At 41.4% G+C, this 22,289-nt stretch overlaps 1 protein-coding gene across 1 annotated transcript in view; it reads left to right on the top strand.

Annotated features, from left to right (window-relative positions):
- The window catches only part of ksr2 (kinase suppressor of ras 2), a 350,091-nt gene that overhangs the window by 184,243 nt on the left and 143,559 nt on the right, over positions 1 to 22,289 (top strand). The window lies entirely within an intron of this gene.

Raw genomic sequence — 22,289 nt, forward strand, 5'->3', positions numbered from 1 at the left:
CTGATTCCCTGCATTGTTGGCTGCAAAAGCCTGAGGTCTCCTAGGTAATGGAAAAGTACAATGCACCAAAGTATGATCTTAAAGCACTTCTGAATCAGCAGTTTTGTGAATGAGGGACCCTCCCCATAATGGCACCAGGAGGTGTGAATAAGTGACTAAAGGCTGAACACTTATACCATGTTCAGGTATAATATTGAAGGAAAGAGCAAAGGATGCTCTTTCCTTCAATATCCTTCTTCGGAAAGAAAGGTTACTGTTGTTGCTGAATCCCTTGGTGAATGATTGTTTCTGCGTTGTTTTGGTCTTGTTGGACAAGTAAATTTAAAAACATATTGGCACCTTTCTGATAGCTACTTAAAGCTATGCTACGTTTTATGTGGCTGCTTGTAAAGCTGTAGTTGTCAGGGGGCTTCGCTCTTCGAGTTAATATTCCTGTAGGTATACTCCTGCATTTTCTAGTTTTGGATAAGGAAGTGTATCAGAAGAAGCATGAAGGACTGGTGATTTAGCACCTTGATGCTCCATTCAGACACACTCTTATGCTGATGCCCATGTGTACAGGGTCAGGAACTGTTACCCGAAGCTGTCTGAAGAAGTCTGCCAGCAACAATCTGGATTCCAAAGAAAACTATCACCAAGTTCTGCACATTCCTGCGGCCAGACCAAGGGATCAATTCCCACACAGAGACAACTGTGTTAGCTTTGAACAGTTACATGACAGGTGCCTTCCAGGCAAATGCAGGAGAATTCTGTCCATTTTGCAACCTTCTTCAACAACTGCATCAAGAAAATTTACAGACACATTGTTTGAGAGAGCTAGCATTTTCATCCCATTTCCTGTAGAAAGCAGCAAGCTGCGAGAGAGAATCATGTGCGACAGTGTGGCTCTCATCCCACCAACATGAGCACAGCACAATTCATGAATAATAATAGTTTTGATTCCATCAATATCTAAGTAGCCTGTGATCACAAGAATAGGATCATGCATGCTAACTATTTCCCTAACATCTCTCATAATTCGTCACGGTCAATAGAGATAGACTTACCTGAATGACCAAAAGGATTCCAGGATGCTTTTGGGCTGGCAACACAGTCAAGAGCCAGAAGAGAAATGGTAAATTCTTATATCCAATTGAGTCATATTGGCACATAGCTTTGGCTATGTGGCATGGAAGTCAAGCAGTTGGGCAAAAGGTTATGTTCTGTCGTTCAACTATCAACTGTACACAGGTAGGCCCTTTGAGATTCAGATTAATGGGTACACCAGGTGACAGATAACTCCTTCAGTGACTGCTTCCCCACACTCCTGCCTTAGCACAAGCACATCCTCCTGCAAGTTGTTAAGAGGCCCAGTCCCATCATTACTGTGCCCCATCCCCCTAAGTTCCCTGTATTCTCTCTCTGTGATGGTGCGCCGAATTTACAAATAAAAAAAAGCAAAATATTGTCATATACTGTGATATTTGCCATGACAACCTTGCATTGGCTAAGGTAAATCTTCTTCAAATGCTTCTGGGTTCAGCCTACAGATGTCACCCTCCTCACTGTTCAGGGTGTGTTCTATAAACGGTTAAAAAGTGGAGCCACCCTTTGTTGGGAGAGCTTCTGCAGCAAGATCTTCAAGCCTTATTGCTGAATGGGGACCTTCTTCAACAACCTTATAGCCTGGTAACTCTTTAGCCCATTCCTGTGTGTCACGTGCTACAGGCTGGAAGTGCCAGCAAATATCGATAATGAACTGATTTCACATTATTGGATGAGATCAGTCTCCTGGGGCAGGTGATGAATGTGCTGACTATAATGCACTGGGACCACATTCATAGTCCCAAGAAATTGTGTCATTTTGCACAAAGCAGACGTTCTTGACAAAGGACACAACTTAGCATCATTATACCTTCTACCTTTAAATCGGGTTTACAGTTGCACAGCAATTATAGATGAGGTATTGACTTTTAAAATGATAGAATGAAGATCTACATTTTTAATGTGTATACCAGCCTGACACTGCTGCCTTATTGTTGAGGGCCAGATTCCTCTGTTGTTCCCATCCCTGGTTCACCCTGTGTATCTTTCATGGTCTTTGCAAATGCTGTTGTGGAAGCAGGCACCAAGAGTTGCTTGAGCCCACAACTCTCCCTCAGATATAGTCTCACTTTCTATGAGTAAACACTAGCCTTCATTCAGTAGCACCATTCAGATCAGGGAATCAATGTGTGAAGGATTGCAGGAAGAAATGCACATCCTGTCATTCTTTCCAGGTCCACCACACTGTGGGGCTCTGCTGCCTGATGAATTATGTACTTCAGCACTGCCACAGAGCAATTCTTCGAGAAGCAAGTGCCTCTCCATCCATAAAAATACTCGGATGTTCTGAATGAGTGTGGCTTCAACAACACTCGAAGCTCAACACCACACAAGACAAAGCAACTTGCTTGATCAGTGTTCATCTGCACCTTAAACATTCACTCCCTCCAGGCTGATGTACATTGGCAGTAGTGTATGCCGTTCTACAGGATACACAGCCGCAACTCACCAAGACTTCTTCAACAGCACCTTCCAAACTTGTGACCTCTATTAACTAAAAAGATGAGGGCAGCAGCTACATGGGAACACCACCACTTGAAAGTTCCCCTCCAAGAAACAGAGCATTCTGACTTCTCTGTTGCTTCACTGCCATTGGATCAAAATCCTGGAATTCCCTTTCTAACAGCTCATATCAGGACTGCAGCAGTTAAGCACCACCTTCTCAAGGGCAACTTGGAAAGGCAATAAATGTTGACCTAGCCAGTGATACCCACAGCCTGTGAAAGAATAAATTTTAAAGAAGTATATCAATCAAATGTACACTAGTTTGTTAACTTCAACATTTCTAATCATTTTGGTGCAAAAAAAAAGCCTCAAGAGAAAGGTATGTAGGAAGTCCCTTTGGCACAACTCAAATATTTAATAGAGTGATCCCTCACTGTCAAAACAGATTGTTTAAAATTGAAGAACTTGCATTCACGTGATTCTTGGGCTAGCCTGCGGAAAAACAGTCTGGTTGAATCTCAATCACTTAAAGGTTTATTGAAAGGTCATTACACTTCACTTATTATCTTCCAACAAGCAAGCATTATTCCAGTAATAATTTCAGATAAAATTATTTGTGAAAGCAGGAGTAAGTTAAACGTAGTTGAGTTTCCTCTTACTGCATTGTTCTGGCATTCTGATTAAGATTTCAGAAAACCCGTTTCTTCAATCATAGGACCGAATCCCGACTTAGAGTATGCTGTATTATTGGAACTGCCGTCCCTTGAATGAGGTGTTAAATTGGGGTCCCGCTTGCAAGGTTGGGTGATTGTTAATGTTCCTTTGGCAGAGCTGAGGATAAGTAAGGGCTTCTACCGATGCCATGATCAACATTTCTCACTGTATTCCTCACTCAGACAGCACTGTCAAAATGTAGCTTACTTGCTCATTTGTCTAATTTTTATTTGTGGGATGTAACAGCTACAAATGTCTACATAATAATCAGTGCAATTCAAAGCAGGACTTTTCATGTGAAAGGCTTTCAGACTTTTCTGAGACATTTATAAATGTAGGTGGTCTTAATTTCATACATTAAGCAAGGTATGATCTTGAAGATTGAAGAGTTATGTTTCCAAGAACTTGACTAGCATGTAGGACCATTACAGTGACAACTACTGCAAGAGAAAGCCTAACATTCCATTTCTGATGAAACGATGCAAGACTAGAGAAAGTGGTAAATATTTATTGGTGGATTATCAGCTATGAAACACTTCAGTTTCAAAGCAAAAAACTTGTGGGCTGAAATTAAAAGTCAGTTTTATTCTAATAATGATCAAATGTAATTAGCTGTTCCACAGGAGCTGAAAATATTTTCATTATTTGTTTGCATGCAACAGCAAATGTTGGGGCATGGTTGGAAGGATGACTGATATGGATGCAAGAGTTAAAAAAAATGCAACATTACTATAGTACTGGCACTTCAGATGTACTTCATTGGCTGTGAAAGGTGTGATTGCAGGCTCACTCATTCATCCCACAGCCAGAATTAATTATGATCAGACGGACTTCTCAAGATTTGATGCAAGCAAATTAAAAATACATTTCCACAACATGAAAAATTAGTAAAAACAGATGAGTTTAATCAAGAATTGCAGTGAAATGCATTTGTAGAATTACTCCCTGATTACATTATAGATAAGTCCCTCGATATTGCTAGGAGTAAAGATCTTCAAAGGGTGCATCTCGTGGACAGTAAATCCAGTTGGAAGAACTTACGTTTATTAAACTGAGTTATTGGGTTGCTGGTTTTGCATAGAAATTGTAATAAAAAAACCACGGGTGCAATCTAATGGTCCCATTATCTGCAGGTGCAAATCTCATAATGGTCGCTAAATCTCATGGACTGCCAAAAATGGGATATGCGCTTGTGCGATTCCCCTCCCTCCATCAGTAATGTAGTCAGGCTCACAATCTGATTTCATAAATTTTAATCAATCAACATATATTTATCACCCTTTACACCGTAACGTCCACCCATGCCTTATCCTCCCAATCACCTGGCGTGGTGCAACGCCGGCACAAATCTGTACTGTTTCTATAAAAGTAAAAACCAGTCATGATGCCCACCCCCGGGACGCACCATAAAGTATAGCCGCTGGGTGGTGCAAGAGATGGGCATGCTGTAGATGAATAGCATCGTGGCACAGTGGTTAGCATTGTTGCCTCACAGCACCAGGGACCCGGGTCCGATTCCTGGCTTGGGTCATTGTGTGTGTGGAATTTGCTCATTCTCCCTGCGTCTGCATGGCTTTCCTCCGGGTGCTCTGGTTTCCTCCCACAGTGGAAAGATATGCAGGTTAAGCTGATTGGTCATGATAAATTAACCCTAGTGTCAGAGAGATTAGCTGGGTAAATATAAGGGGTTGCAAGAATAGGACCTGGCTGTAATTGTGGTTGGTGCAGACTCAATAGGCTGAATTGTCTCCTTCGGCACTGTAGGGATTCAATGAATGATCAAATAAATGCTGAAGCACTCGAGACAATTATTCCAATTGTTAGGACCAGATGAGGAGGAGTGAATTGACTCCCCTCTATTTGGTCTGCTTGGTAGGTAGCAACAAAAGTTTTAAAATTTATTTTCCATGTGGATACCTTTTTCAAATCCAAATGCATGCAAGTTCAGGTAATAGGGAAAGCACATGGAATGTTGGTCTTCATTTCAAAGGCACTGGAGTATAAGAATAAGGAAGTCGTGCAAAAACTGTGCAAGGTAATAGTTCTGGAATACTATGAACAGCTTTGGTCCCCTGATCTAAGGAAAGATGTGCTGGCTTGGAGGCAGTCCAGAGAAGCTTCACCAGGTTTATTCTGGGCATGAAATGATTTTCTTATGAGGAGAGGTTGAATAGGTTGGGACTGTAGTCATTGAAATTTAGAAGAGAGAGAAGGGAACCTTTTGAGAAATATAGGATTCTTAGGGGGCTTGACAAGCTAGATGCTGAGAGGTTGGGTCGCCTTGTGGGGAAGTCTCATACTGTAGCGCATAATCTCAGAATAAGGGGCCATCCAGAGATGAAGTGGAATTTATTCTTTCAGAGGGTAGTGAATCTGTGGAGTTCTTTACAACAGAGGTCTGTGGAGGCTGGGTCATTAAATATGTTCGAGGTTAAGATAAACAATTTTTAATCAGTAAAGGAATCAAGGGTGATAGGCAATTATAGGAATAAGATAGGAAAATGGAGTTGAGGATTGTCATTTCAGGTCAATTATGATCTCAATGAATGGCAGAGCAGGCTTGATGGGCTAAATGGCCTACTTCTACTCCTTGTCTTATAAATTGTATTTTTTACTGTATCTGCAGTGAACAATGAGGAGCCAATCAGTAACATTTTCTTGACTCAAAGAAAGAGCAAGTTTATTAGCCATTAAAACAAAGGAAAAAAATGATAAGACATTACAGCATACACAGACACGGATACACACACACACACACACACACACACACACATATTCACCTTGTTTCTCACATTAGAGAAAGAGATTTATTACTGCCACATAAGAAGCTTCTCCAGATTCTTCTCTTCATTTTTGGCAAACCCTGTCCTTAAAATCATGCTCAAAGGAATTTGATTATTGTGTCTTCTGTAGTCATTGTTGTAGAACAAGTTGAGATTTCATCTTACAAACTATTGATATTTTTCAAGCTAATATAAACTAACAGGGAATGGGGTTCTTTCATTCATCCTCTATAGGGGCTTTGATTGTCTATTGGATGTATAGCCTATTGGCTAGCAGTTCCCCATTGCCTTGTGTGAGGGATTAAGACTATTCCTTCTATATATTTTTTAATCAAATATATAGAGATATGCTCATTGCTAAATCCAAACTTTTAAATTGAATGAAGACCTTAAACCACCGTTTGTCTGTTACACTGTGGACTGCGCAGACCAAATTAAAAGACAGCTACACAAAGAAACCTAAATTTCGTAACTACTCATCTGCTAGGACAAAGGACCCCACAATCTTCCTTTCAATTCATAATTGTTGAAACATTTAACAATCTCATGGACCCATTTGGAGGGGTACACACCTTTTGGCAAAGACACTGTGAAGAGGTGGGAGTCATATGACATGGATCTCTAGATTGCGGAAACGGTAATACTGCTTTGTGGAACTGCAAGATCAGTCTACTGTTTACTATCCTATAATCAGCCTCACAGAAAAGGAGCTTCACCCACGTTGAACCCCTGGCCCCATCCATACTGCTTCTGCTGTACCAAAACGTTCTGCCTACAAGACTGACTCATATCTACATGCCTATCTCATTGTGGGAAACCATCACCAAAAGTTTTCAGCCCACCGAACTTCGTGAATGGATACCACATTGGATTTGGATTTTGGACACTGGACCCACATGAAACAATGCTTGTTTCTCTGTAGTCTCTGCACTGTTAAGCTTTCTTTTCTGTATCCCTCTTTTACTTAAGGATGAACAAAATCATCTATGTGCGGATCAACAAGGGATGGGTGAGATCCTAAATAAATATTTCTTACTGTTGAAAAAATCATGGATGTTAGGGAGCTTGGGGAAATAAATAGTGATATCTTGAGGAGTGTTCATATTACAGAGAAAAAGGTGCTGGAAGCTTTAAAGCGCATCGAGGTAGATAAATCCCTGGGACTTGATGAAGGGTATCTCAGGACATTGTGGGAGGCTAGGGAGGAAATTGTGGGTACCCTAGCAAAGATATTTCAATCATCGATAGTCACGGGTGAGGTGCCTGAAGATTGGAGGGTGGCAAATGTTGTGCCTTTATTTATAAAGGGCTGCAAGGAAAAGCCTGGGAACTACAGGCCAGTGAGTCTCACATCTGTGGTGGGCAAGTTGTCGGAAGGTATTTTGAGAGACAGGATCTACAGGCATTTAGAAATGCAAGGCCTGATTAGGGATAGTCAGCATACCTCACAAATTTGATTGAGTTTTTTGAAGGGGTAACCAAGAAGGTAGATGGGGGCAGTGCAGTTGATGTTGTCTACGTGGACTTTAACAAGGCATTTGACAAGATACCGCATGGTCAGTTGTTGCATAAGGTTAAATCTCACGGGATCCAGGGTGAGGTATCTAAATGGATACAAAATTGGCTGCTGTCGGACGGTTGCAGAGGGTTGTTTTTCAAACTGGAGGCCTGTGACCAGCAGTGTGCCTCAGGGATCAGTGCTGGATCCGCTGTTATTTGTCATTTATATTAATGATTTGGATGAAAATATAGGAGGCATGGTTGGTAAGTTTACAGATGGCACCAAGATTTGTGATATAGTGGACAATGAAGAAAATTATCTTCAGCTGCAGCGGGATCTTGCTCAATTGGGCCAATGGGCTGATGAATGGCAGATGGAGTTTAATTTAGATAAATGTGAGGTAAGGCATTTTGGTAGATTGAACCAGGACAGGACTTACTCAGTTAATGGTAGGGCGTTGGAGAGAGTTACAGAACAAAGAGATCTAGGAGTACATGTTCATCGCTCCTTGGAAATGGAGTCACATGTGAACAGAGTGGCGAAGAAAGCATTCGGCATGCTTGGTTTCATTGGTCAGAACATTGAATACAGGAGTTGGGATGTCTTGTTGAAGTTGTACAAGACATTGGTAAGGCCACACTTGGAATACTGTGTATAGTTCTGGTCACCCTATTATAGAAAGGATATTATTAAACTAGAAAAAATTCAGAAGAGATTTACTAGGATGCTACTGGGACTTGATGATTTGAGTTATGAGGAGAGGGTAGATAGACTGGGACTTTTTCTTCTACAGCGTAGAAGGCTGAGGGGTGATCTTATAGAGGTCTATAAAATAATAAGGGGCACTGATCAGCTAGATAGTCAATACCTTTTCCCAAAGGTAGGGGAGTCTAAAACCAGAGGGCATAGGTTTAAGGTGAGAGGGGAGAGATACAAAAGTGTCTAGAGGGGCAATTCTTTCACACGGAGGGTGGTGAGAGTCTGGAACGAGTTGGTAGTAGAGGCAGGTACAATTTTCTCTTTTAAAAAGCATTTATACAGTTACAAGGGTAGGATGGGTATAGAGGGATATGGGCCAAATGCAGGCAGTTGGGACTAACTTACGGGTTTAAAATAAAGGGCAGCATGGACAAGTTGGGCCAAAGGGCTTGTCTCCATGCTGCAAACCTTTATGACTCTACTTATGAATGCAAAGAGGGAAATGTTGCGACCCACCTCCCATGTTTTGTGTATTCTAGTAAACTAACTCTTTTGGTTCATCTTATCTTGAGCTAGTTATGGAGTTATTTACAGAATTGGATCACACCAAAACCAAGAGGTTAGGAAATTTTCCACCCCTTATAAACAGGGGAGTAAATGACGGATGGTGAGAAAAAAAAAGTGCTGTTTAAATTGAGCTCCTCCTGTCTGTATGACTTGATAGTATATCAGTTGATTGAAGTCCAGCATTTTGCATTTTTAATATCATTGTTTCAGTTGTGCTTTCTGAAATGGATCTTGACCCCCAGCTGTCAAATTCCATGAGCAACATGTCAGGGCATGTCTGTAGTGCAATTCATATAATGACTATTCAGAAGTGGTTCACTCACAAACCTATACATTAGTGACATATGGCAGCCATTTTGCGTCAGCGTCTTTTCTTGTCTTTAAAACAGTCCAGCCTGTGTTTGGCAGCTGGTGAAGTTATAGGTAGATATCACTCGCTCACAATTTCCAATTCTCATGAAACAATCGGTGAGAAAGGGGTCAAAGCCAACATTCAGCTTTGTTTGTAAAGAGAACCTTTGATTGCAAATCCTTCTGTGGCTTCTTATTTAATGTGTTCACACATTTTCAGGTTACTATCTTCTTGATTTCTGTCATTCCATTTACTTTCTGAAGTATCAAAAAAAAATTATCCTCTTCTTCCAGCAAGTTTCATTTCTTGAGCACCATTGCTTATTGCTGAAGGACTCCCTAAGTGGGCAAAAATGTCCTTGATTTAGAAATCATAGTTCATGTCATAACTTCAGTCTCAATTATTTATTGCAGCAATAACAATAACAGAAGCACTAGATTTTTTTTGCTAAGTCTAACTAAATATAAAAGTTCTTGATTATTCAATGAAAATCATGTAAATGAAATAGATCAACATTTAAGAAGATGTTATTGTACTAGAGCTTTTGCTTGGGACAGCTGCAGTATGGAAACGATCCATTCTAAGTGGAAATAATAATAGTTCTTGGGAAATGTACGCTGGCCAATTCCACTGCTGATTTTGTTCTCCATGCTTCGGTTTTAAGCACTGTATTTCTGTACCGTCCATCTGCGCCTATGCAGGGTTAGCTTCCCTACTCGGCTTCCACCATTCATCAGCCAGGTAGATTAGGAGGCACTCAGGGAGATGTCTCTAAAGTTCAGCATTGGCTGTTCATCACCCCTTCCAGATATCTCTGTTGCTTGCATTGACAGTAAAGATGCTTGGCATCTTTTAAATATGGTGCCCAGTTGGATATGGGACATGGGCCATCCAGCCCGCCCTGCCACAAAAGACGTCACAGAACCCCCAGCTGCATAATTAATGACTCTGGGACCAGAAGATAACATGGCATTTCCCATTGTTCTCTCAGTGGGAAACATTCCCATTTCCTTTCTCCACCACATGACTTAGTCAAATGTTTCTAGACTAAGTCACATGACTTAGTCCCAGATGGGAGAATCCCTGTCTTGGTCTTTAATACAATTCAAAGTTCTTGTGGAACTACAAATCCAATGGTGAGTACCTATATTTTTTGGAAACCTAGTAGGATGCTCTGCAATGGAAATGTCTCTACCTAATGAAAATGATTGAAGTTTCCAATGCTCTTTGGTTATATAACAAATCTGTCTTGCATGCACTTTAAATGAGATAATGATTATCTTTAAATCTGGTTGTGGAATTGTATAAAAATGTTGTTTGAAAAATCTGATATGTTTTCCTCTCAGAAACTTACTAATCTATCACTATGCACAGATGAGAATTCAGTGAACATTTTCCCTCAATTGTGCAGGCAGGAAAACATACCCTCCGTCCCAAGTGATTGAAAGTAGAGAGTGTCAGGGGAGTTTATAACATCAGCAGCTGAGTTATTTTGAAATGGCTCGTGCATTCTGATACTGAATTCGTTTCAATGTGTTGCAAGCCGCACAAGTTTGGTACATACAGACAAAACTTAATATCCTGTTTCTTGAATATGTAAATGTCACAGTCAGTGACAAAAAGCTCACGTAGGTACAAAGCTAGTCAAGCAATCTAGAAACATTTGACATGCCAGAGGTTGATTTTTCACCTCACTTCACCCTATGATGTTGTGATCGCTTGAGGTTGTTTCTTGCTCCCTCTTCAATGACGTGCTGTTGCAAGTTTAAGAGTTTTCTCGTTTTCTTCCAGCTCACTGAATGATTATTCAAAGCTGAGGGAAAGAAAGAGTATTTTGATTGCCCATTCATGTGAATGCAGCAGCATCCTGTTCTTTTTACCAATTAAGTAATGTAAAATAGAAAAATATATTTGATATGAGACACATTCAAATGATTTAAGCTGTACTTTATCTTAAACATCCTAGTTCTGTTCATGATAGATGAGTGTGTTATGAAGGTTTTTTAAGCCAGGAATGTGAATGTTTGGTAGTTTTGTGACTGTAATAAAACTCCAATTATAACATGCATACAATTTGTTTAAAATGAATAATTATCTGAAAATTAAAATTTGTAGGGCTACAGAAAAGGTTTTGGAAGTGCCACAAGGTGAATGAGAGCCAGGATGGACACAGCAAGCCCAATGTCCTCTTTCTATTTAGCAGCCATCCTGTGATCCTTTAGAAAGGGTGTAGGATAAACAGATATCTCGCCATTTATTCTCACTTCTTCAGAGGATATAGTTGCTAGATGTTCTCAATATGAATGCTTGGCTGAGTTACAAGAATGGCTAATGTACTCAGCTCGGGGGGGTCAGTTGATGTAATTTGTAGGAGAGTGCAAGATTTGTTTGATTGACATCTTGTTACCTTGTAACAAGTTATTCTTTTATGTGGTTTTACAATGCATCTGATTTATTTGCAAAAAAATTAAGAGGTAAAAGTGTAAAACTTTTCATACTTATACTATGAAAGGCTGCAGCTGACTGATGTTTTTATGAAGTTGTAAATTGAGTTCTTGTTTTCAAAGTCTGTGCTTATGCTTATCATGTCAATTTCAGGAGCATTTCAAAGACTTGTCAGACTTGCCAATGGCTCATTGGCTCTGTACATGGTAGTTCCTGGAGAGTGGGTATGGAGAATGTATGGGGGTATGAAAGAAGCATGAAGGAAAAGACAAGAAAGGGACATTGTGGTGCAAGAATGGGGATCTTATAAGGAACATGGGAATGTAAGGATAAATAGAGGAGAAATGGGAATATGAGAGGGCATGGTTTGATGAGGGGGTGAAGGCTAAAGAGCCTAACAAGCATGCAGAGAACTAGGCTGATCTCTCAGAGAACTGAGGTGGGACATTTAAACAGTCCACTTCAGCACTTTCCCACCTCTATTGTTGCTTCATGCCTGCCTAGGAAGATGGCAGCCCTGAACCTTGCCTGCCCATGTTTCACATGAATGGAAATTCTGTGATTGTGAGAGGAGATGACGGGTTTGGGATTGCAAGGTCGGGAAACAGCCCGATTCGCGTTTTCTGAATCAGAGAGGATGATCTCACCCTTTGTGTTCACATGTAAACAGTCAGAAACAATTCTTCCAGATATAATTAATCCAGGCACGTGAGGCAATCAGGACTCCTTACAAGGCATTGATGCCACACATCCTAGGCTTCAGCTGCCCTTCATTTCAAATAGCTTACAATCAAAAGTTTAATAAAATCAAACACAACAGCGATGATTCTCCCAAAAACGTTCTAAGTGCTGAATTTGCAGGAAAACTGCTGTATATCATGATTGTTTTTTCAGTGGGAGTTCACACTCAAATCTCCCACTCTCTGCATTGCACAAAGGTCACCATTGTGAATATCATTAAAAGCTCGGGGGCAGGACCTATTTATGCCAGAGTCTGACAGTTCCGCACAGTAGCCCTGAACTGTCAGCCAGCAGTTTGCTGGTCAGCTCAATCGCTGGCTGGCCTGGGACCCCTGCAGTGCTGCTGCCCCCTCCCCCGATTGCAGCCCCCATGAGCGTTCCCAGGCCAGGTCCCCCCACCCTGTCCAGGAGTGCCCTGATCTCCAGCACCCCTCACTAACCCCCAGCCCGTTCTGATTGCTGGCTTCTTGGCAGCCCCGATTGATCCCAGTGGCAGTGAAGTGCAAAACAGACTGGTTTCCTTCAGCACACTGCTCGGTGATTAGACTGGGCTGCTGACGAACTGTTTTGGGAAGATCGCCCGAAGATTGAAACGCACAGCCCACTGATCTGAAGCTAATATTTCAGAGTCTTTCTGATAAGCCTGCCCTGCAGGGCCTGGAAGATACCACCCGTTGTTAGCCCTGGATTCAGTTCCCAGTGGTCTTGTGACTTCTGAGGGGTAGTTGCAAGCAGGTATTGTGGGAGGATTGGATTTGAAGCATGTTTATGAAGGACACATTCAGTAAAAAATTAAAATACAGACTACTGACTGCCCGGGAGTCATTAATTGGTAAGTGATCTGATCAAAGGGCTCAAATGATTTCACAAACCACAAGAGCAAAGCATGAGCCGTTTGTAACCGCCAACTGAACTTACAGCTAAAAGTTACATCTTTTAATAAGTGAAGCTTCATGTTTTATTTCTGTTTCATTTATTCTTTGGTCAGTTATTGTCTGATCATGAACAGCTGTTAGCATCATGTGTCCAATATTCATTTACAAGGGTAGCAATTGCTGCAGATTATCAAGAATGCTACCAGATTTATCACTTTGAAGTAATATATTTAATACAATTGTCTTGCTGGGACACCACACTAGTGCACCAACACATTGTGCCATTTAATGATGAGACACAGTTTCAGTTCATTCACTCTGACCAGCAACTTGTGTCAACTACAAAGTCAAGGGGAGGCACCAAAGATAAGGGAAATCTTTCCCCTGGAGGCTTCAGATGCTTTTTTTTGTCTGATCAAGAGTTCACCAGACGTAGTTCAGGATTACGGGATAGCTCCAGATGGCCTCTGTTACTTACACATCAGAATTCTGCATTTCAAATCAGGCTTGCCTTTTGCTTGCAAACATAATGCCAAAATTGAGGGTGAAAAGGCACTAACAATATGTCACTGTCCCAACCATGTAAAAGCAACATAAAGTTAATGGATTCATCCTGAGAACGCCCACATACAACCTGATTTAGAACAACTAAATCGCCATTCCTTCACTGTCCCTGGGTCAAAATTCTGAAACTGCCTTCCAAACAGCACTGAGGGTGTATCTCCCCCATATGGACTGCAGTAGTTCAGGAAGGAGGCACCACACCTTCTCAAGGGCAATTGGGGATAGACAACAAAAATGTGACTTCCATATCTCATTAAAGAGATTTTAAAAAATCACAAGCTCCAAAATTTCCTCTGTATGTTACTCTTGATGAAACAGCAAACTCAAATACAGAAACAACATCTCTGGATTAAGTTAATGCACAAGAAAGAAAATAGTAGAAATCTCTATTCTGCCCTCCCATTTCTGGCGACCATTGTTATTTTGTGGTAATATGGATATTAAGTGGTAACTTCCTGCTGTTGATCAATTTTTGGTCAAAGAACCCCACAAAATATCCACCCAACTATACTTTCAGGGTGGCCTTGGACCGATGTATAAACTATACAGCTTAGTGTTGGCATGAAGACAACATTGCCGCAGCCACACATCAATTCTAAAGCAAAGGCTTTGGGAACTCTTTTTAATATGGAATGTGGTTTGAATACTCACATTACCGACGTGTACTCTTCACCCTTGATACTGATCAAATCAGAATTCAAGGATAACCAAAAGTTAGCTGCATAAGTACAGAAACCTCATGATATTAAAATCAATCTCTCTGTATAAACACTGTCCTATCACCTCTGCATTTGAACCTGGTCATGGCCATCATTGCAAGAGGACTTGAGTACAAGAACAAGAATGTCTTACTACAGCTGCACAGGGTCTTAGTGAGAATACACCTGGAGTATTGGTGTGCATTGTGGTCTCCTTATCTAAAGAAGAATATATTTGTTATTAAGGAGTACAGCAAAGCTTCACCAGACTGATTCCTGAGATGGCAGGATTGTCATATGAGGATAGCTTGGGTTGTTTGGGTCTGTACTAACTGGAATTTAGAAGATTGAGAGGGGATCTCATTGAAATATATAAACTTCTGACAGGGCTAAACAGACTGGCTGCTATTTCTTATGTTTCTTAGGGATTTGTTTCCTCTGACTGGAATGTCTAAAACACAGTCACAGTCTCAGGATATGGGGTAGACCATTTAGGACTGCGATGAGGAGAAACTTCTTCAGTCAGAGGGTGGTGAAACTGTGGAATTCTTTACCAACCGCACAGGGCTGTGGAAACCAAATCACTGAATATATTTCAGAAGGAAATTGATTTCTAGATTCTAAAGGTGTCAATAAGCATGGGGAGAATGCTGGAATATGGAGTTGAGGTAGAGGATCAGCCATGATCATGTCCAGTGGCAGAGGAGGCTTGAAGAGCAAATAGTCCACTCCTGTTTCTGTTTCTATGCTTCTTTGCTTAAACTCAACAAGATTAAAGTTCCTCCCTGCTGACTGTGAGGTTCTTCCGCTAAATGAGCAAGATTGATGCACCCAGTTTTTAATGAGTGTGGGGTTACTACTCAGCACAAATTGTACTGCAGCTTTTACTTGAAGGTGCTGAGTAGCATGTGTTTCTATTGGGAAAATGTTCCATAAATTTGGGTTCAAGTTCTTTTGTAACACTTGGCATGAGGTACAATGCAGGCAATTTTCAACTATGGTCGAAAACAGGTACAAAATTGGGAGATCAAAAACACCACTTGGTCATTCATGGGAGCCTAAGATCTTAGTCCCAATGAGATCCAATGAGATTCCTCATTGCTGTTATCACATATTACCATGCCAGCAGAAGGCCTCAGGTGCCAACTGGTATCCTGCTGTATTCCACCAATTCTCCAGTCTTCAATGAGGGGTTACAATCCAAATGGTATCTTCTTTTTAGGCTGCTATATCTCAAGTGATCCCCCTTTGAGGGCTAGTGATTAATTTACTCAGTTTCTTCAACAACCTGTGTAGTTATATCTGAAAATTATCTGGGAGGTGTTGCTTGCGCCAGTGGGAAACATTCCTTTTTGTTCTATGTTATTCTTAGTTATCAAATTTTTTTCCTATAATTCTTGTGTGCTTATATGTTGTGTGTGGTGGATGTTTGGAATTCACTGACTGGTTTAGTGGTTGAAGCAGCGACCGTTAGTATATTTAAAGATATCTGGATCTGCACCCACTGTGCTGAAACCACCAAGACTGGAAGGTGGGATTAAAGTAGGTTTTTTTATTTTTTATTTGGCTGGTGCAGACATGATGGGCTGAATGGCCTCTTTCTGCACCATAACTTTTTCAATGGTCTATGGGTTTGAATGTATGAATAAATAATGAACGGTATTTTCCAAACATTCCCGCCGGCTGGATCTTCTGGTCCTACAAACGTCAACTCACAGCTGCAGGTTTCCTGGCAGTGGAGGGTGGAAATAGCAGGAAACCTTGTTGATAGTGGCAGGGCCGATAGACCCCACTGTCGGCCAATGGTGGGGCACCACCACCGCCTCAAAACATGGGGGGGAGTGGGATGACTTTTGATTTAGCCCTGAAGAGGTTTTGCTGTGAGTCACTTTAAAATTGACTTCGCAAACGGCGAGTTTGGGGAAACACACACAGTCGATTTCTAAAATCAAAGCACCTCTGCTTACAGATGGAGAGACAAATAAGAAAGTTCATATTACCAGTCTCCCTGTCTGTAACACAACATGAAAGTTCCTTTTCAGACTATACGATACTACAGCTTTTCCTCTGGGCAGGAAGGCCTGGCACTCAATCTGGTTAATTTGTTTTAGGGAGGACCAGAGGCATCTTGCAAAACAGATGTCAATTAATCCTTCAGACAGTCAGCTAATATAGTCGTTTTAGCTTCACATGACAGCTAGGAAGACAGAAAAGGGGAGGAAGAAAAGGGGAATCCTGGTTTGTACTTTAAATTGTGCTTTGCCTAATCGAAAATGTAGCCCTTCATGTTTTGCTTTCAAGGTCTTTATTTTTTTCCATCCCTTTGATTAAAACATCACCTAATTAAGAAGAAAATGTAAAATATACATGCTGGATTGTCACTTTGTGTTGTATTAGCTTATTATAAAGCTGTTAAAGTACCACTTACTCCCTGGCGGTGATCCCTAGATGGGATTTGTAATTATCAGATCAATTTAAATAGAAGGTGGGGAAGTGTTTGCAGTTTTTCTCACTGTTACAATGATTGATAAAAAAGTGAGAAATTCAAATGGTAGTTGAGAGTTTTATTTTGTTGTGGCCTGTGTGAATTTAATCCATTACATCTATGCACATGCTCAAGTAAAGATAACCAAAAAGTACAACCTCACGTTGATGCCAATTTCATTGTCATCTTAGATTTGATATTCTTGGGAAAATTCAGGGACCGTTGATATTGCTTATCAGTTGTATCGGGTAAGAACTGCAGTGTACATATTTTGCCAATACAAAGAAAAATAGCTTGAACCTAAAATTAACATACATATGAAATATTTATATATATAATATATAAATAAAAGTATATGGGATTACAAGAAATTGAGAACAAATGAGAATTAAATATCAAAATGTGAACATTAATAAGATAATTAGTATACAGAACTTCTTAAATTTGAAAGCTCATTTTGTTATTCCAGTGGGAATACAGCAACATTTGCAAATAAGTCATCATGATGGTTAGCTAGTTGATGAATGACTCATATCGATGGGGAAAGCAACAGTAATCTGGAGAAATGTTTCTTTGGTTAGTTGTCAGAAGCACAATAAGTGTAGATCAGGATTCTCTCAAAACAAAATTACTAATTTCCCTATGGGCAGGAAAACAGGAGTATTTCCAGCCTCTTTTTGGGGCGTACTTACCAGAACAAATCTCCGGCACCCTGAGCAATGCAGAGTGCCTCAGCATAATTCACTCTGAAAAGCGATGGGCAGGGTCTACTCCCGCCTGAAAGGCCAGCAGCATAGTGCTGAGTGGGCTACTGTGCATGCGTCTATCTGTCAGTGCAGAGATCGGCGCATGTGCAGTAGTTCCTCCATCACCAACCTCCCAATTGCTGGCCTCCAATCACCTGGTTTTCCCCGGAACGCCCTTGATCGCTGGCCAGGCTCGAATTTTCTCCACCCCTGCCACTATTGATCAGGCCCTTGGCATTGCGCAGCAAGCAATTATCTGAGAAGTCGCAAATAGTGCTGAATATTTTGTAATCATCAGCGAACATCCCCACTTCTGACCTTATGATGGAAGGAAGGTAATTGATGGAGCAACAGAAATTGTTTAGGCTTAGGCAGTACCCTGAGGAATTCCTGAAACTGAGATGATTGACTTCCAACAACCACATACAGTTTCCTTTGTGCTAGTTATGACTCCAACCAGTGGAGAGTTTTCTCCCTGATTCCCATTGGCTCCAGTATTGCAAGGGCTCCTTGATTTAAAACTCGGTCAATGCCGCTTTGATGGTGAGGGCATTTTCCCCCTTCCCCCAAATCTCTGGAGTTCAGCTCTTTTGTCCATATTTGAATCAAGGCTGTAATGAGGTCAGGAGCTGATTGGCCCTGGCAGAGCCCAAACTGAGTGTCAGTGAGCAGGTTATTGCTAAGAATGTACCACTTGGTAGCACTGCTGATGACCCCTTTCATCAATTTATTTCATCAAAAGTAAACTGATGGGGCGGTATTGCCTGGATTGGATTTGTCCTTTTTTTTATGTACAGGGCATACCTTGTAAAGTTTGAGTTGCTGGATAGATACCATTCTTGAAGTTGTCCTGGAACAGCTTAGCTAGGGGCACAGCAAGTTTTGGAGCACAAGTCTGCAATACTATTGCTGGAATATTGTCAGGGACCATCCCTTTACATTATCCAGTGCCTTCACGCCGTTTCTTGATTCCAGATAGAGGGAATCTAATTGAAGTCTGGCAACTAGATTGAATAAACTGGGATTAGATCCTATTCTAATCAGGGCCCTAACCACTGTGTAATGGACTGGACCAGTCTTGGAATTGCTCCAACTCTCCCTGTGGTGGGGATTGGACCTTTTATGGAATTGGAGCTACCCAGTCCCAAGATGCCACTCAGTTCAGCTGATTTTTGTCAAGAACCTGTGAAGCTGAATAGGCACACAACATGCACATTACATGGAGAAACCCCCGAACGAGAGAATTCCAGATGTCCTGCCCATGTACCGGATCTCGCCACATCCCCCTTTCCATCAGTGCCCTTCGACAGTATAAGCTTCCTCCCCCAGGTACTTGGTTATCATGCTGCAAGTCTGAAAGCACTTGTGACAGAATTCTTGTGATTAAATAAACATTTCTCATAAGCAGCAGCTGTTCTCGTGTGAATTTTGGGGCTCGTCAGATTAAACTTTAAATGACAGGAAGAATGAACATAAGAACATAAGAAATAGAAGCAGGAGTAGGCCATCTAGCCCCTCGAGCCTGCCCCGCCATTCAATAAGATCATGGCTGATCTGTCGTGTCTCAGTTCCACATTCCCGCCCTCTCCCCATAACCCTTAATCCCCTTGCCTATCAAAACCCTATCAACCCGCGTCTTAAAAATATTTAGCGGGGCAGCCTCCACCACTTCAACGGGCAGAGAATTCCAAAGATTCACCACCCTTTGAGTGAAGAAGTTCCTCCTCAACTCCGTTCTAAACCGCCCCCCCTTTATCTTGAGGCTGTCCCCTCTAGTCCTACTGTCCTTTCTGAGCGGGAAGAGTCTCTCCACCTCTATCCTATCCATCCCATTCATCATCTTATATGTCTCAATGAGATCTCCCCTCATTCTTCTAAACTCCAACGAGTATAGGCCTAGTTTATTCAGCCTCTCCTCATAGTTCAACCCCCTCAACTCCGGTATCAGCCTAGTAAACCTCCTCTGCACCCCCTCCAAGGCCAAAATATCCTTGCGTAAGTGCGGCGACCAAAACTGCACACAGTACTCCAGCTGCGGCCTCACCAGTGCCCTATACAGCTGCAGCAAGACCTCCCTACTTTTATATTCAATCCCTCTCGCTATGAAGGCCAGCATCCCATTCGCCTTCCTGACCACCTGCTGCACCTGCAGGCTGGGTTTTTGCGACTCATGCACAAGAACCCCGAGGTCCCTCTGCACCGTTGCATGCTGCAGTTTTTCGCCACATAAGTAATAGTCCTTCCTACCATTATTCCTACCAAAGTGGACAACCACTGAGAATTCATTCAACCAAATCATTCAACCAAATGATTTTTTATATCGGGTGTATAACACTTCCGCCTCACTGTGTCAGGGACCCGAGTTCAATTCCTGCATGGGATCATTGTCTTGTGGAGTTTGCACGTTATCCCCATGCCTGCGTGTGTTTCCTCCGGGTGCTCCGGTTTCCTCCCACAGCCCAAAGATGTATGGGTTAGGCTGAATGGCCATGCTAAATTGACCCTAATGTCAGGGGATTAGCAGGGTAAATGTGTTGGGTTACGGGATCAGGGCCTGGGTGAGATTGTGGTTGGTGCAGACTCAATGAGCCAGATGGCCTCCTTCTGCACTGTAGGGATTCTATGCTTTAAAATTGGGAATGGTACAAAAATCAACAGTGATGAAGATTGTTTCATTAATCCATTCACTGGGTTAGACCCCATTAATTGGCTAATATGAACATTGGATTATGAATAGTGGGTGAGGTTCTCCGGCCATGCTCACCCCAAAACCGGAGAATCCAGCCCCAGGTCAGTGGACATTTACATGGTCTGCCTCCCCACCCCGGATCACTACAATTTCCGTGGCAGGCGGGACAGGAGAATTCCCCGCAGTATCTTATTTTAAGGCAGAGACAAAATCTGAAGCTAGCTTTTTGAATAATATGTATTTTTTATTCTCATTAGGATAGTCAAGCATGCAGACATGTTAATCATCAACAGGGTGCTATCATTGTATTTCTGTGCAGTGGAGAGATACAAGTTACTTCACTTATAATTATTCGAATTCAACGTAGCATTATTTGCCAATTATTAAAGATCTTAGTAAAGCTAATGATCCAAGGAGGCAGTTTGGTGGGGTGCTGCTTGATTTATTTGTTGTATTATTCATAAAACTATAAGGAGCATGATGTTCCAAAAGTTTACTGAATTAACTTTATGAAGGCTTTTCCCCTTGGGTACTTGCAAAATAATTCTCTTACAGCCTCTGCAATAATATTCATCATAATTTTAAGTTTGAACGCTGCATTTAAAAAAAAGTATGATGATTGTCCTTCTGATAAATAGATAAGTAGATTTAAGGATCAAACACAAGTTTGAAGAGCTCCTGGCAGTATGCTCATGAAAAGGTGAGATATTGGCCTAAATGTTTTGATCACATCTGCCCATTTTTCGGGTATAGATTGTTACTCTGAAGCACTGCCAACTGAAATGTCATACATACATTTGAAGGGACAGAGAATGCTGGTATGAAAAGTGCCTGAAGCAGGAAGGAACTTCATTTGAACATTAAGATCAGTTTTGCCCATTATTCTGAATACAACATCCACCCAGTGCATAGAGAACTCTCAATTGGTATTAGAGTGTGGTAAATATATGAAAGTTAGTTTAAAGAATATGAGAAAGTTCAGTCAAGTGTTCTTAAGATATTAGTTGACCAATTTTCTCAGCGTTCCCTTTGCTCTTCTTCTATCATTTAAAATTAATCCTTGAGAACAGGCATTCAGGGATTAACCCCGATTGCCATTGAGAAAGTGGTGGTGAAGCTTCCACTAAGTCGCTGTGCTCTGTGGTGTAGATGCTTCCACATTGTTGTTGAGTATGAGCTCCAAGATTTTGACTCATTGACGATGTTGTCCAAGTTCAAGCGCGACTTGGAGGTGATGATGATGTTCCCATGCGCACTTGCCTTCCAAGCGGCCGAGGTCCCTAGTTTGAGAAATAATATCAAAGAATCTGTGGCCAGTTGTTAAAGTGCTTCCTGTGTGTAGTTATCATTACAGTCACTGTGTGCTGCTGGCAGAAGGAATGAATATTTGAGATGGTGAATGGGCTACCAACATTATCCTGGATGGCGTCATGTTTTGTGAATGTTTTGCAGATGCACCTCTCCACTAAACCTCTGGCATGCCTTGGTGAAATTTTGTTTTATCACCAGGACCATTATGTTTTCTGGAGAGAATCCCCTTTATTTGAGATTTTTAGTGGAAGAGAATAATCAATGGAGGGATGTTGAGTCAATTTAACTGCTTTACATCCATTTTGTGCCAACTGTTGGCACCCTCATGCCCACATATACAAACTGACACTATTTTGACAAAGGATTATGCATGAGAAAATTCCTTTTCCCAAAACAAACTGGACAGCAGACCCGATGACACCATTAAGATACATATATGTTTGATCATTACTAATGCTGGATGCTGTCTCAGAAACTTTCTGGCTGCAGGTCAGAACATTTCCAGTGGTATTGCTTAAAAGAAAACCAGTGAGACCTTGACAAAATGCAATAGCATACTGAAGTTGAGCAGAATGGTGGTGATGGGAAGG

The sequence above is a fragment of the Carcharhinus amblyrhynchos genome, chromosome 20 (assembly GCF_965287045.1).
Source record: "Carcharhinus amblyrhynchos chromosome 20, sCarAmb.v2.hapA, whole genome shotgun sequence".
NCBI lineage: Eukaryota > Metazoa > Chordata > Chondrichthyes > Carcharhiniformes > Carcharhinidae > Carcharhinus > Carcharhinus amblyrhynchos.